This window comes from Clytia hemisphaerica, unplaced genomic scaffold, assembly GCF_902728285.1.
Source record: "Clytia hemisphaerica strain Z4C2 unplaced genomic scaffold, Clytia hemisphaerica genome assembly, whole genome shotgun sequence".
Taxonomy (NCBI): Eukaryota; Metazoa; Cnidaria; class Hydrozoa; order Leptothecata; family Clytiidae; genus Clytia; species Clytia hemisphaerica.
The window spans coordinates 23,098-40,077 of record NW_027103890.1 but is presented as its reverse complement, the minus strand read 5'-3'; the positions used below and the strand labels follow the sequence as shown (position 1 = coordinate 40,077).

At 36.0% G+C, this 16,980-nt stretch overlaps 2 long non-coding RNA genes across 2 annotated transcripts; one reads left to right on the top strand and one right to left on the bottom strand.

Moving 5' to 3' along the window:
• Window positions 1-794: 794 nt before the first annotated feature.
• LOC136808557 (uncharacterized) lies at window positions 795-9,664 on the bottom strand. Its single transcript, XR_010846901.1, has 4 exons — window positions 9,581-9,664; window positions 1,556-1,636; window positions 1,287-1,343; window positions 795-874 (listed from the first exon to the last, which is right to left on the bottom strand). It is a non-coding gene; the product is annotated as an uncharacterized lncRNA (long non-coding RNA).
• Window positions 9,665-14,039: 4,375 nt separating this feature from the next.
• LOC136808558 (uncharacterized) lies at window positions 14,040-15,784 on the top strand. The gene is made up of 3 exons (XR_010846902.1): window positions 14,040-14,076; window positions 14,708-14,794; window positions 15,586-15,784. It is a non-coding gene; the product is annotated as an uncharacterized lncRNA (long non-coding RNA).
• The last annotated feature ends 1,196 nt before the right edge of the window (window positions 15,785-16,980 follow it).

Below are 16,980 nucleotides of genomic sequence, written 5' to 3'. Positions count from 1 at the left end.
AAAAGGGTCTGCCAAACGTCACCGGAGGAGTCTTTAATTGTGAGCTTACCTTTATTTTTTAAAAGGATAGAAAGAAGAAACGGAGAGTGTATTCTCCTCTCGCTGAGCTAATGGTTTGTTGCTCTTTCCATTGTTGGCCAATTACCTTACGAATGGTTTATGTAAATCTAATAGCGAGAGATTGATCTCTCGCGTTCTCTTTCTCTTCAAAAACATGTAAAAAAAACCTAACAAATCGACACCCTGGGCACTCACACTGCTACTCTGGTTCTAAGAGATTCTACGTTCTGTAAAATGCAAAAAAAATAAAAACATAACAGTAAAGATTGCGGCCAAGTAGCGATATAAACTTTCAGATTAAAAACATTGCTGTAGGGCTGTATTTTTAGGAAGAAAACAGCTCTAAAACGCTTGAAATTGAGCTTTTTTATCGCGGTTTTTTGTCGAACCGCCATCTTTGTTTATGCAAAAGGCGCCATTTTTAAAGGGACATTTTACGAATAATTAATACGGTTAATAAACAATAGAGAAGTTTCTGATTCGCCAATTCATTTTCTGGCAATTTTTGACTAAGTCTGGGATGTTCTAAACGTTTTCGCCAACAAAAATCATAAAAAAGAAATAAGTTTATACCTAAACTAGCAAGTTGCATACAACTCAAGACACTAAATTGCACCATATTTAGACTTGATTTTTTTGTGTTAGATTTTATATGGCTCTAATTAATTCAGACGATTTGTCACAATTTTCAAATTCAAATTTTGGCCTTAAAATTTCAGACGAACAGTTCTTACTTTTTAAGTTCTTGTAGACCAGATCGAATACCATCAATTTGTGATTGGACAGCTGTCTTTAATCTAGAATCAACTGCCGCCTGGAAAAAATCATAGTCCGTATAAAAAACCCTGGTCTGGAAGCTTATTGTTTTAACTTTTTGTTAGCTTTTTCCTTTAATATCAAAAAATAAAAATCGATTTGCTCAGTTTTTGATCAGGTTACCAAATATTGCTCTTGGGATTGGTTTAAGATTTAATCACATGATCAAAAAGTGAGCAAAACAAACTAATTTCTCAACGCAAGTTCAATTAAGAAACAATGGAAAGAAACAAAAGGCTTCCAGACCGGGGTTTTTTATACGGACTGTGAAAAAATGAAAATCTTATCATACTTTTATGCTAAGCTTATTGTTATAGAGCAAAAGTGAAAAATAGAAAAAACTTGTGAAAAGCATTGCAATTTCTGTTGTTTGCAATCTATACATCAGAGACAAGTTTCATGTTTTTTACCTTGTTTCTCAAAACCTTTCTTCTGATTTGCTCAGCTTTGTCCAGTTGATCTGGTGTCTAAATAGAAAGGTGAAAAGTAAAGGTTTTTACCATTACCTATTGAACCTATAACTTAAATGCAAAAAAAAATACAAAAAAGTATAGATTACAATTTTGAATCATAGCTCTGTCTGTCGTTACTATTAGACTGTTGCTGTGCATTCATGGGTTGGCTCTATAGTAAGTTATCATGTTGATAGTACACAAAATAGACATGATTCATTACTTACCGTTAAACAACTAGCAATATACTTTGCTGCTTTTGCAAACGCTAAGTCCTTCGCGCTTCCAATATCTTCTGCCATTATTTTCTAAGATATGATCATAGAAGTTTGAGTTAAAAAGAGGTATTTTTCAAGCCCTACCTTATCTTTTAAACAATTCTTTATAAATCCTAGTGTACATGATATGCTGGAGTACATAATTATTCAACATGGCTGCCTCTTTAAAATAAGGTCTATGGCTTGGTGGAGTTATCAAAACAAATTTGTTGTCAAAAAGATTTAACAGTAAGTGAAAATACAGGCCAGAATATCAACAGTCCCATGTTTCGACCGTACCAATTCGTCCCAAGTTAAAGCAGTTGACGGTACCATGGAAAATGACTGATGTTGTTTTTTCTGAAAGCTTGATTTCCTAGTGAGACTAACTGAAAAGGAGAGGTGGTTAGTGTAAAACACAGGTCACAGGTCACAGGTCAGTGTTGACAGGTCAGCTTCAATTACTTTAAAACACAAAGAAAATGTTTGAAAAACAGTTTTTGATGTCAAAAATATGATTCCAAAGGTATTTTATTGATCTAGAACTATTTTAAAGCTAAAAATCTACCCACACGTGCTTACCACGTGATTTTGCATTTTATGCCGTGTATAACACGGACCTGTAAAAACTTGTATTATGTATTAACTATATCACACATGTAAAAAAATTATCTTTTCAATGTTATACGCATGTTACGTATGTTATATGCAAAGAATAAAGAAATTATTTGAATATCGATCTCACCTTTGCTTCAAAACAGCCCCCCTAACAGGAAAATAGCTATTTCACACACTATGTCATATTTCGTTTTATCTCCTGCATCACCTTGGGTATGATAACAAGAATTGATGAAAATAGCATCAATGGGATCATATTTTATAAATGTTTCAATATTTTATCCCCTGTTTTGTATTTTAGATAAAATGACGTCACTATTTTCATCTCTCCTAAACAGATCTCTTGGAGTATTTATTGTTTTCAAAACCTGACAATCTATATATCCACTTGCAGCGTCAGCATCCTATTATGCATAAAGAATATTTTATTCAGTAGCGGCCTGGCTTAATTTTCTTGGTGGTGCAAACTATGAAATTGGCGCCCCTGGTATTTTTGTCCTTACTTGTGCCCTCCACTATTAAGTGAAACTATTTAATGTAAGAGCAGTGAGTGGTTGACAGTAACGCCCGGAATCTCTGAGTTAACAAACTTTTATTTATACGAAGGTGGTGGTAATGATAACTTGATATCTATTTCCTTGTTATTTCCTGGTCTTACTTTACTCTCCATTAAAGATCAATGGCTGAAAAAGGCCCCAAAAATTCAAAAGTTGGCAGGAATAAGAGTTCTTTGTAATTCTGGCGCCGTAGGCAAAAAAACTTAAAAGATATTCTAAAAAGGAAAAAGTTAGTCTGCATAAGACCACAAAAACCACAGCGAGCAGTTTCGATCAATCTCTCATTTTGGGGGTGAGCATCCTCTTTAACCCCTGGTGGATACACAACACTTCTCTTGCTTTGACTTTTTGCATTTCAATGTTGATAGTGGTTTTGAAAAAATTTGTAAAATAAAACGAAGCGCCGCAGACGAAAAAAAATTTACATTGCACTTATAGAAGGCGCTAAAAACGTGTCAAAGGGCACAAAATCGCCCAACTGAACATCAAAAAAATTTTTGGCGCCCCTCTCAGGTCTTTCTGGGTGGTGCACTGCAGACCCTGCACCCCCTGCCAGGCCGCCACTGATTTTATTGTTAATTGGTGTACAAAACTTGATTTTGACGTCAAATTTTTTCTGTGCTGCCACGATCCTGAAAATGCAACAATATGGCGGAAATCAACGAAAATTCTAACAAGGAAATTCAACAAAATTATGGATATTGCACACCCAATAACTGTTTAACAAACACCATCGTAGCAGATAACGACACCTTACAATGTAGAAGATGTGATAGACTTGTCCATTATGCTTGCTCTGAGCTCCCGGCCTATCAGATTCAGCTTTGTCTGCAATATAAAAGCCGGCGCTTCGAATGTGGAAATTGTGTTACAATAACACCACTCTTACTTGAGAGGATTAAAACAAGCAGACAAAAATCTTGCAGTAACATTACAACGAAGGAAGCAGATAAAGATGAACATCATCATGGATTGAAATTAGGTTTCAACGAAAGAATAACCTTTCTAGAAAGAAAAGTCGAGAAGCTAATGGATAAAAAAGACGTCAACAAAGAACAGAACAACAAACGATCTGAAACACAGCTCAACAGCACAGAAACAAAAAAACAATCATATGCAGAAGTCACCAAAGAAGATCTACAAAAACAAGAGGTGACAATAAAAAGTTTCATCAAATCAGTGAACGAAGAGGAGCGTTGGCTCAAATCAACCAAGTGCAACATCATGGTGCATGATTTAGGTGAAAACAAGCACGAAAACGAAGAAGAGCAACGATTTGGAGACAAAGATTTTATAGAAAGAACACTGAAACAACAAATGGGTTTCGATGTGACGATAATCAAGGTAGAACGCATAGGTGCTCGTAAAGATGAAATGTATACAAATGAACGATGGAGACCATTAAAAGTTATTCTCAAGAGTGAAGAAGAAAGGATTAGAATACTTGCATCAGCCCACAAACTAAATAAAGACGATGATTTTAGAGTATCAGACGATTTTTCAAGGAAAGAACGCGAGATAATAAAACAATGGCATCGTAAAGCAAAAGAAAAAACATCGAAAGAAGAAGACAAGAGTCATATATGGAAAGTGAGAGGTAGTCCTAGGACTAAACTCTATTTAAAGAAATTTACGACGGAAACAACATGATTGTAAGAAGAGTGGGTTAGATACCAAGGTGCCTAACTGTAAAACAGAATTGACAAACGAATGGAATGATAAGATCTATAAATTGTAAAGATGTAAGATTGTTTCATAGAGGTCAATAGACCTGAGAAATACACTTCTATAAATTAAAACCTCATACTTTGAGATAAACGTCATTATTTACATAATTTAAGTGTCATTTGTTGGCAATATTTGGGGTTGATGATTTGTTGTTTGGGTCTTCTAAATAACATATTTTCATATTACATTTCCATTACATATTGTTACAAGTGCATTACAGTTTTCCCGGTCTGTAATTTGTATGACCTGTGATCTGTGACCCGTGAGCTGTGACCTGTGTTTTACACTAACCGAAAGGAGAGGCCTGGTTTGCACAGAACAGTAGTTTTTATTTTATTTTTTTTAATTTTATTTTTATTTTTTTTATTTGATAAAGCAGGTTAAAAAACGCAGACTAAGCTGATGTGGACCTGCAACTAAGGACTATATTACAAATGAAAAATAGTTAAAATCAGTGCTGCAAATAAGGAAATTTCAGTTGGCCGGTAATTTTTTGAGCGCAACGAAAATAATTTGAGCAGGGGGTCTGAGCAGGGGGTCTGGCAGAGCCCCATTAGAAAAGTCTGAAATGAGCTTTAGATTGGCTAAACACCTGTATTAATTCAAAATGTATTCCTCTTTTAATTGGAAACGTTATTAAGTATTTATGTCTTTAAATTTTAACCGGACAAAATGAAAGATTGAGCTTCAGAATGGCCGGTAGAAACTACGAAATGACCGGTAATTACCGGTCACCGGCTGTTATTTGCAGCACTGTAAAATGTATTAAATTTATGTATATGCTGTAAATAGAGATTACCTAAGTTTGATTACCTTTGATGTGTTTCAGCAAATTCTCTGCTCACTCAACCCGTGGGGTCCGGTGTTTGACCATTTCAACAATTGAATTCGAGTCAGCCATCCTGTAAGGGAGATAGGCAGGGAGCAGTGGCTGGTCGGGAACATCTTGGAGAAATTGATCAAGTTGTTTTTTGAAGGAATTTTTGGAACATTTGGTCATGTCACGTATTTTTCTTGGTAACACATTGAATAGTCTTGGGCCGGTGTCTGAAAGGGAGCTCTTCCAAATGTTCTTGTTTGTTGTATTCACTGGTTTGAGGTGGCATTTTCTTCCCAGGCGTTGGTTTGTATATGAATAAATACCGCCTTCCCCTTCACCATAGTTAAAATTTGGCACCAGTTGTTTGATTATACACCATATAATTTGGTATCTTTCGCGTCTTCTCTCGAGACTGTACATATTGAGGTGTTTGAGCTTCTCCCAATAATTCAAATTGGGTGGAAGTTGGATCCCTTTTATAAAGGATTTTTGCAGATACTCCAGTTCTTGCATCAGGGATCTCTTTGTAGGAGACCATAGCTGGGAGCAGTATTCCAGATGTTGAAGTACCAATGTCTTCCAAAGAGTGATCATTACTGATTTATCTCTGGACTTGAAGGTTCTGTATACCCAGGCACTTATACCCTTGACTCTGTCAGTGATCGTTTGAATGTGCATTTCATATGACAGGTTGTTTGAGAGTAGGATACCCAGGTCTTTCACTGTACTTTTTATTTCGATTGGCTGCTGTACATCTGATTTGTAGACTGAGTGTACTGTAACAGGTAGGTTAATACTTGTTACTGATAAATAAATTTCTAAGCTTTCCAAACAATAAATTGACAACGAATATTTAAGGGGTTCGCTTTAACTTTAATCTTTTCCCTTAGATTCTTTTCTTTATCTTTTAAATTCACACTCTTAGTTACAATATAATTTTATTCTCCAATTTCTTTAACTTCCAGTTTCTTCTTGTGACTTTCCTCATGTCCTTCCTTTCTCTTCTTCAATTTTTGATCTGCTTTTCTTCTTTAACTTAATTTCCATCCAATTCCCATGTTGCTCCTCTATTTCAGACCTGCCTTCTTTTTGATTTCTTCGGCTATTTATACCTTTTTGATGTTGTCCTTTTTGCTTAGGTTTCAAAACGTTTTTCCCACGTTGGTTCAAAGTCCAATTTAGAAAAGCTTCTAGAAAGAGCTTTCTGCTGATTCTTCAAAACGTTCCTCCCGCGTTGGTTCAAAGTTCAATTTAGAAAGCTTCTAGAAAGAGTTTTCTGCTGATTCTTCAAAACGTGTAGAAGTCGTATTTTAGTTAAAGAAATGTTTTTTCTTGATGGAGGTTTACCTTTTTGTCTTTGTTTGAAGTCTAAAACTTTCTTTTTACGACATACGGGTTAATGTTTTTTTACATGTTTATTTCTATTGATTTTTGTATCTATTACAGTACTTTCAGTTGTTCATTTTTTCCGTAAGATATTGCCTTCATAAGTCTTGTGTCGTCAGCAATAGATGAGAGGATGGAATGTTTAATCTTTTTGTTGATGTCACTAATCATTACCAAAAACAAGAGGGGGCCCAGAACTGAGCCTTGTGGAACTCCGCTTGTAACTTTCGCTTCATCTGACAGGAACGTGTTTATGGAAACTTTTTGGTATCTCTCAGTAAGGAAGGATTGTATCCAGTTCAATAGTTGTCCTTTGATTCCATTGATTTTTAGCTTATGTAGCAAGATTTGATGGTCCACCTTGTCAAAGGCCTTGCTGAAGTCAAGGTAGATCAACATTTTCATTGTTTTGTAAGTGAGATATCAGTCTTTCTACATGAGCCAATAGTTGACTCAAGTAAGATCGCCCTGGTCTGAAACCGTGTTGTGTTGGATTGTATAGGTTGTTTTCTTCAAGGTGGGTTTGCAATTTCTCTCTGACTATTTTCTCAAATATTTTAGTGGTAATTGATGACAGGGCAACAGGTCGATAATTCTCTGGTAAACCTTGATCTCCTTTCTTGAAGATTGGTGTAATGTGGCTTGTTTTGAGAATTTCAGGTGTGATTCCTTTGTCAAAGTTGTTTTGCCATATCATTTTAAGTGGCTTAGAAAGTGATATCTTGCACATTTTGAAAAACTTTGCTGGCAAGCCATCTGGTCCGGCTGACGAGTTGGCTGGAATAGTGTCAATTTGTTGGATGAAATCATCTTCTGTGCTCAAGGGTTGAGGAGTCTTTTGTCTCATTTGAATTCAGAAAACTGTAGTCTGTTTTGGGCGGGAGTGGTAAATACTGAACAGTATTGCCTTTGTAAGATGTTTGCCATCTCTTGCGAGTCAGATGTTAATTTGTTGGTGGTTGGATTTTTCAGTGGGCCAACTTTAGGTTTAGTTTTTGAGAATCTTTTTGCATGAGTAGAAGTATTTAGGATTGCTTTTGATTTTCAGTGAGGCATCCAGCTCTGCTTTATCGCGTTCATTTTTGTGGGATTGCTGTAGCATCAGTTCAATGTCAATTAGTTTCTGATTTGTTTTATTTGAGATAAAAGAATTATTAGTGCAGAGAGATTTCTGAAGGATAGTTAACCAGAGAAAAAAAGTAAAAGCTTGATAAGCTTAGGCGATGGGAATTTGATGTTCTGTTTACCGTCACGTTTCAAAAAATATTTGATGCGGCAAAATTTCATTATTCATTACATTATTCCTACCTGGTGCTTCCAATCTCCAACGAAGTTGAATTCCACCGTGAAATCGAGCTGCATTCACTCTCGGAATGAAAATTACATGTGCGAAAATTCAAACGCGTTCACGACGCGTCGAAAACGCAAATTTTTAAAACGCCCTTGATGCCGCCCTCTGCTTAAAAAAATGCCTTCCCCATTCGCGGACGTGATTGGAACCATGTTTTTTACTCGAGGCGCACATTTTGTTAGCAAAGATGTTTTTTTTTATTCACTTTGAGTGTTTTGGATAGCTTGGCACAGGAAAAGAAGAAAATAATGAGTTTTTAAGAAATAATGAACTTTTTTGAGCGGCAGCTTAAGAGCATGCGGGCGGTCGACGGTAAACAGATCATCAAATTCCCATCGCCTTATGTCCAGACGATCTTAATCGAACGGAATCGACGATCGAACCAGTCGAACCAAATCGAACGCAATCGACCGATTGAAATTCGATTGTCAAACGCAATCGAATCTCAATTGAACGTCAAAATTCTGGGTAATATTCGATTGGTTCAATTGTTATTCAATTCGACTGGTTCGATCGTCGATTCCGTTCGATTGAGATTGTCTGGCTTTATTCTTGCAGCTTCCCAACAACCAAGCTCTCAAACATCACAAGCCAAATGAAATTACTTTCGATTTCCCATAGAAATTATGCGATGAACAATCTGGGGGTCAATGAATCGACGATCGAACGCAATCAAATGCAATCGAACGCAATCGAACATCAATCGAACGTAATCGAATTTAGATTAGATTAGATGATTTTCTTTTTTAAAAACTCGGTAGAGCTATGTACATTAAAAAACCACCAGAAATGGTGTAAGTAAAATACTAAAAATAGCACAAGTTAAAATAGCTAAATACGAGAGGAAAAGGCCATAAGGATAGCTACCTAAAGCTAGAAAATATATGGAAAAACCTATACAAACATCAATTTCAAAATATTCAACAGTAAAAATGGTTGCTGTTGTAACCTAGAAAATGTCAAAAATGAGATGAAAGTTTGATTACATTTTTGAGGAAATAAGTCATAAAATATGATAAAGCTAAAATATACTAAAAAAGAAAAGAAAAAAAACCTAAAAAAAAATAATTAATTAGTTAGTTATGGAAGGGTGTTTCCACTTAGCTAAATCGGACTAAGAAATTTTTTCATTGTAAAAGTTTATTGAAACAAGGATTAGGGAAAAATGGGGGTACTCTGCACGAGAGGTAGGAGAGAAAGAGTGGTCAAGGGTGAGAGATAAGAAACGCATGAAGGACAAAAGTGAGAATTTAAAAGTGATCAGAGTGATTGATTTAGAGTTTCGTTTAGTTTAGAATATCAATCAAATCTGAAAATTGCGGTAATATTCGATTGAGATGCGATTGAGTTTGACAATCGAATTTCAATTGGTCGATTGCGTTCACTTTGGTTTGACTCGTTCGATCGTCGATTCCGTTCGATTGAGATAGATCGTCTGGCTGGTTGAGGCTTTTAAAGTGAGATTTAGTAATAAATATATAAATAATATGTCATAAATATGGGGTGTGGGGAAGGGATAAGGTAAATATGCTTACTGAATCATCAGAAAAATTGAGTTGGTAGTCCTGCAATGTTGTTTGTCTGTATTTGTTGCAGTGTGTTGTGTTTTGTTATACTTTACTTTGTTATCCGCCTGCTCGCCTGCTCGTCTGTCGTCTGTCGTCTATCTGTCTGTCTATCATGTCTACATTTTCCTTCTTTTGTGGAGCACGAAGAACGACAAAAAACTATCATACTAAAAGCGACGGGATTGAATTTGAATTTAGTTTAGTGGTTTCTTTATTCTGATATTTGCAAAGAACCACTTAGAGACCACCCAAGGAACTCTGTACCAGAGTGTATCTCACGTTTAAAGCTTCGTAGTACACTCGTGTGCATTTTCTGGTTGATAAAAAAATCCCGTACCCATACGGAGATCTCTGCGATGAAGTATGACTCTACTACGGCAATGAATTTTGAAATTAGCCGTAGATAGAAATAGAATTACACAGACAAATAATCCATACTCCATACCTGGTGACGAAAAACCGTTCAAATCTGAGTTTTCAGTTTTTTTCTGAGTTCGTATTTGGTTTAAACATGGGGGTATAAAGAGAAACAGAAGTTGAATGTCAGGGGCCGCGGCTCCACTTTAAAAGTGGTAGGGCTTAGTGGTAGTGTTTAGTGTTTAAGGAGGTTGGCGCCGACGGGAGAAATTTTTGAAAATTAGCTCTTCTATACTGCCTAAAGCAGGTCTTTTTCGAGGTTTTTACGCAGAATTTAGCTGAATCAGTAAATTTTCTTTTTGCTTTGAAAAAATGTTTTGAAAAGATATCTTCTAAGCATACACGATTTTTCAGACTGAATTTGTAGACATAAAGTCGCTGGAGAATTTTTGAGGAAAGTATCAAGCAAATCAAGCAATAGAGTTCACTTTAAAGAAAACATTGATCGAAAAATCTTATCATTTGATGAAGGACTGCCAAGTTTACAGGCCTTTTTTTAGTCCAAATATTTTCTTACACTGATGTCAGAAACAATGAATCTCGTCTCATCTAATTTCAATAGCATATTTCTCATGTTTCTTTGTACCTCCATGGTTTAAAGATCTCTGAATAATTTTACGCGTACTTATATTTAGAGAATTCTCGATATCACCTCGTGTTTGCGAACCTCACCCCAAAAACCGTGTCAAAAGAAAATGAAGGTTGGAGAGGTCTCCGGTTTCGACTGTAATAAAACTGTAACACTTGATTTCTAAATGTATTCACTTTGAAAATTCATTCACAAAATTATCGACAATTTTAAGGGACTGCTGAGTCTCTCCCTCGTTTTATCTGAGATTTTTTCAAAAAGCCTTTATTTTCCAGGTTCTTCATTGGCCTGCCTGAGCCCTCTGACGTCTGAGAGAGGTTGGTCATAATGACCGACTGATATGTGCGAGCCTATAGGTACGTTTTTTTTATGTTACTGTGTATAATAAAGCTAAAGGGTGAATATTTTTAAGTTGTAAATTGCGTTTTTTTCCTTATTAGAACCAAGTTTATAAGAACATTGAGGCTGAAATTTGTCGAAAAATTAAGATCATCGTAAGAACATGCCCAGCCTCAGTTTGGAAAAAAATGACAAGAAACTACAATTTTTTCCTCTTATCAAGGAAGTTTTAACCGAATTTAGGGATGAATTTTCTAAAATCGAAAGTCAAATATTGTCCATATTTCATACCAATTTTAAGTGCGCTCTTTATTTTGCATGAAATTGTCGATAAGAACATTTTCGGCTGAAAATTGCTAAAAAAATATACACATCCAGGCTTAGCCAAATTAATGAAAAAACGTGTAGGAGGTTAATCTAAAGAATCCTACATTTACTCAAGGAACTTGAATAAATAGAGAAGGAATAACATGTCGTTTGTTTTGCGGCATGGTTCTTTGAAGTATGCGTGTTTCCTCCCCAGACTCTTTTTTGCGTACCGAGTGTGAGCCGACAATAAAAAACCATTTCACAAGAATTCACCGACAATTAGTCCGTCTTTACAGTAGCATTGCTTCCTTAATTTCAAACCTTATCTCAAACTATGAATCGGCTAGTAATCGTCTATCCTTTAGCTAACATTTGTATAAAAAATTTTGTGTTGAACCTTTGTAAAACAGCTACAAATCGAGCTTAAATATGAGGCCTGTTATTTTTTCATGTTTTTCAGAGGTTGGTTTGAACAAAAGTCATCATCTATTTGTAAATTTTTTAATGAAAACCCTGATTTTATTTGGGAAGGTTTATCTATCAAATTTTTGTAAAATTTAATCGGACCTGAGGATTTCCATTTTTCCAAGTTTTTTTCCGCAAACTCTCGTTTACCTCACAGAAAACAGATTTGCTATCCTCTCTTTTGTAACATTTGAAAAAATGTTCGTTAATCTCTCTTTGTTATTTTCCTAAACCTGGAGTCTGCTACATTACGTGGGTTCGCGTGGGTTTGTCCGTGGTCCGTGGGGTCCGTGGGTCGTGGTTCGTGGGTTCGCGTGGGGTCTTGGGTTTCGTGGGTTTTCGTGGGTCAGAATTTTTTCGTACGGGGTTCGTGGGTCAATTTTTTTTACGTGGGTCAAAATTTTTTTTTCGTGGCGGAAATTTTTTTACGTGGGTCAATGGTTTTTTTTTAGGTGGATCAAATTTTTTTCGAGCTGGTCAAAAAGATTTTTTCCCTGGGAGCCGACAAAAGTTGCCCCCCCCCTATATGCCCCATAATTGCATCGCTAACGGTTTTTTTTTATAAGACATCAAAACTTTGAAGCCTTCGGAGTTCTTAACTTTTTGGGTTTTCCGCCTCACCACTCTTCTTAACTGTTCTTCTTTCTGCATTCTGGGAGAAACTTGGTGCCATTTCTAAACTTGCGTTTTTGAGTCCCACCAGCCTTTGTCTTACAATGTTCTTAATTTGGCCTCGCATTATGTTCTTATATACTTGTTTTATAAAAAAACCTGTATCTAACACCTGAGAGCCTTACTAGCTCCTGATTGGTGTCAAATGTCAACCTATATCCTTTTCCACTATCCACGTCATATTGAGCATAATAAGAAATGCATTATATTTTCTATTTAGATTATGTCATTATTTTTGTAAACCACGCTCATTTATTCAACAAAATAATGAATTAGATTCATCATTCTAAAACCACTCTCTCAGAGCCTGATTGGTTGTCATTGGTTGTTGGTTGTTGGTTGATTTTCTCTTTTTCATTTAAAAATGAGCGGAAGCCAAAAAAAACAGGTGAGAAGCCGAAACAATTTTTTGATAAAATTAACAATAGCCTATTAAAAGATAAAGCGAAATGAAATTTGTTCGTATAGTGAAACAATATATGACACGAATGCATATATTTCAGCAATGTAAGAGAGACGCCATACACGTTTTTTTTAATAGGAAATCAGAATTCGAAGAAGCCTTCTAATGGTTTCAAGCCTTAAAATGTTCTTAATTAAAGTCTTTTAATTCATGTGTACATAATCAAAAATGAAAAATGTTCTTATTTCTTTACTCTTGATTCTCCACAGGGGAGTCTGAAAAAGCTAATCAGTTTTAAATCTCACTTGTTTCATTATAAAAAAGTCCTGCCTGCATATTTCTAATTCTTTTTACTTCACACAGAGCTTGCAAAAAAATTGTTCTTCTTATGTTTCTAGAAAACATTTTGACCCACGTAAAAAAAATTTGATCCACGTAAAAAAAATTCCGACCCACGTAAAAAAAAAATTTGACCCACGTAAAAAAAAATTTGACCCACGTAAAAAAGAATTGGACCCACGAACCCACGTAAAAAAATACCCACGAACCCACGTAGAAAAAATTCTGACCCACGAACCCACGGACCCACGTACATTTCGGACCCACGAACCCACGCGCTTTTCTAACCCACGAACCCACGCGACCCACGAACCCACGGACCCACGTAACCCACGGACCCACGACACCCACGCGACCCACGTAATTTAGCAGACTCTAAACAATGAATGTTTATACAACCGACTACAAATTACGTAAATCAAACAAGATTCGGTACAAAAGATATCTTTTGAAACCACTTTTCTCTTTTGTTATCTATTTGAAAAGCTTTTTCGAGTAATGACTTAAAGACATTGGCGCGTGCCAAGATCTTTTTTAACAATACAACTACCTGCAAAATAACACGCTTGTTTTAGGGTTATATGTGCAAAACGAGAAACTTGTAATTCCTTCTCTATTTATTCAAGTNTTTTTTTCCAAATTTATTCAATGTTGACACTCAAATTCAGCACAGCTTTTGGTGCAAAGAATCCAAGTTTCAGTGAAAGACTTTCATTTTCTCTTTAATGAATCTAGACACCGCTCCGAGAATACTTTGTGAATAACTTCATATCATGATCCTATAAAAGAAGGGAAGTAGAAATTTCAATCAGTTAGTGCGTGGGGATATGTTATTAGATTTTTTGTCCTTTTTTTTAAAGATTGGCAAGAGGAAAAAAGCCTGTGAAGAGATCCGCAAAGAAAGCGAAACCACCAAAGACTAAGGAAGAGGTAACTATAGTCAGTCATTTTTTTATTATGATTTCTGAAGTCAATAGACCTTTTCATAAATTACGTCACGAACATCACTTGCCTCGTATTCAAACAATTACCATGGTGATTGTGTCCCTTGTGACATTAAATGATTTTTTTATGAATAGAAAGTAGTTTAGATAAAATCCGCTGGGAGTTAATCACCATGGCAATAATTTCAAAACGAGGCAAGTGATGTTCGTGACGTAATTTATGAAAAGGTCTATCATAGATAAAATTTGGACTGTATCTTTCGATGGAATGAATTTTTTATCACATGTTCTTTACAGTCATTATGATTAAAAGGAATAAACTTTTAAAGTTATTGAAAATTGTTTTTTAAAGTTCTGAAAGGTGTCTAATGACAATATGACACAGAAAGAAATTTGATAAACATTGCAAATTTTATATGAAATACACACAAGAGCTTTCTTCCTATAGAAGTGGTACAACTCGACACTTTTTTCCGGACACCCTGTATAGCACAATCATCTTTTTCATAATTTTTCAAGAGAAAATTTCTCATGCTCAATCTTTGCATATGAAGATGTAAAGTTTCCAGTTATATTTTGGGGATGCTTACTTTCAAAATATTTTGTTAAATTTTCAGAAATTGGCTGAAAAGAAGAGCAGAAAAAGCAGAGTGGAGAAGGTCAGGGAAGCAGAGGGAAACAGAGAACACGTGAAGACTCAAGAAGTAAAATTTTCTATTCTTTAAGTCACCTTTCAAAGTTAAGATTCGTTTGTCCCGTATGGACAAAATGCTGTAATAACAATTTAGATCAAAGCATCATTCTACAAGAAATTAATTTTCTTCTTCGTTTTTTTTTTTGCTTGATAATATTCCACTCACAAATCTTTTCAATGGGCACAAAATTGTAATTTTGAGACAGACTTTAGTTTGTAAAAAAAATGGAAAAACGAAGAAGAAGAAAATTAACTTCCTGTAGAATGATGCTTTGATCTTAACTGTTATTACAGCATTTTGTTATGCTCAAAATATCTTTTCATCTTAACGTTTCTGTCAAAAGTTACAGCCATTTTTTCTCAGCTGAAAATTATTTTGAGACAGACTTTAATTAAAATTCAATCAAAAGTTAACAAGGTTTGAAAAACACTGTCAGCTAATTTGAATTAGTCTTTAAAGTGAGGATTCTGTCCTATTTGGAACCCTATTAACCCTATTAATTAAAAAAGTTTAAATTTCTCATTTAAAGAACCACAGCGCTTTACCAATCAGAAGCTCTTGGGTTTTTGAAAACATAGTAGCAATATTTTTAACAATATTCACTTTTTTGCTTGGAAGAGCTTTAAGCACGACATCTAGCCTTTGGGCTTTTTAAGCCTGTGCTTAAATGTCACCCGGACAGAAAACTGTAAAAATCACTAATCTAAGTTTTCCTACTGAACAATGCTTGCGCCATCTTGTCTATGTTACCCACTCACTTAGCGGGTACCAATTTTAAACAGAATCGTTTATTTCTACAGCCTGAACGAACTGTTGTAAATGGTACCAAAATGAAGTTGGTGAATTCCTTCTTATTCGAGGAAGTGAATCTGAAGAAAAACTCACCTAAGCCGGACAAAGAAGTAGCTGCCGTGTCAAAGCTTGCCAGAAGCAACCTCCACCATCTTCAGGTGCTTCTACTTCATCAAATCCTCCTCCGGTTACAGCCACGAATCCTGCTCCGGCTACAGCCACGAATCCTGCTCCGCTTGTAGCCACGAATCCTGCTCCGCTTGTAGCCACGAATCCTGCTCCGCTTGTAGCCACGAATCCTGCTCCGCTTGTAGCCACGAATCCTGCTCCGATTACGTCATTGAATCCTCCTTTGGTTGCGGCAACGAGTCCTCCTCTGGTTTCGACAACGAGTCCTCCTCTGGTTGCGGTTACGTCATTGAATCCACCTCTGGTTGCGGCAACGAATTCTCCTCCGGTTGCGGTTACGTCAACGAATCCTTCTCTGGTTACGTCAATGAATCCTTCTCTGGTTACGTCAACGAATCCTTCTCTGGTTACGTCAACGAATCCTTCTCCGATTACGTCAACGAATCCTTCTCCGATTACGTCAACGAATCCTTCTCCGGTTACGTACACGAGCCCACTGGTTACGTCGACAAGTTCTCTGGTTACGTCGACAAGTTCTCTGGTTACGTCGACAAGTTCTCTGGTTACGATAACCACGTCAGCTAATCCTTCCTTGAATCCGCAAGCAACGTTGACCAATCTGACAGCTATCCGCAAACCTTTGTCGCGAGCAACATCTTCAACCATTAGCACTTTGACGTCAACACCCAGCAGCCATCGTTCAAAATTTCCCTCACATCATTCTTCCAGTCATTCAATAAATTTATCGCCTGGTGCAGTCCTTCAATCGTTCAAAAACCCGTTATCACCCATAGGGTTAACTCCTTTACAAAACGTTCCATCATCTGAAAATGCATTTGTTCTTCAATCTGATCAAAAAGTCCATCTTGCAAAAAATTGATCTAATTAAAGTACACACTTTTCACAAGAACAATTTTATATTACTGGGTTTTCTAGAAATAGGTGTAAAGTTTTAAAAAGAAGTAATAATATAGCCCTTTTGAAGAATTAAGATGTTATAAGCCTATTGCCTTTGACTTGTCAACTGCTTAAAATCCACTTTATTTTTGAAAAGTTAATGCAAATCGTACCAGTGACGAGGTTTATTTGGAAATTTCAAGTATAGTTTGAATCTAATTGACTTTCTTTAATCAGGTTTGGTATCCGTGATATTTTATAGATTAAGATGCATCGTAATGTTCGTTCTTAAATTTTGTGAATCTCAAAGAAAACTTACCTCTATAAGTTCCCAAAGAACTGCATCCTCGTTTGCATTGTTTGTGTCATGTTATGTA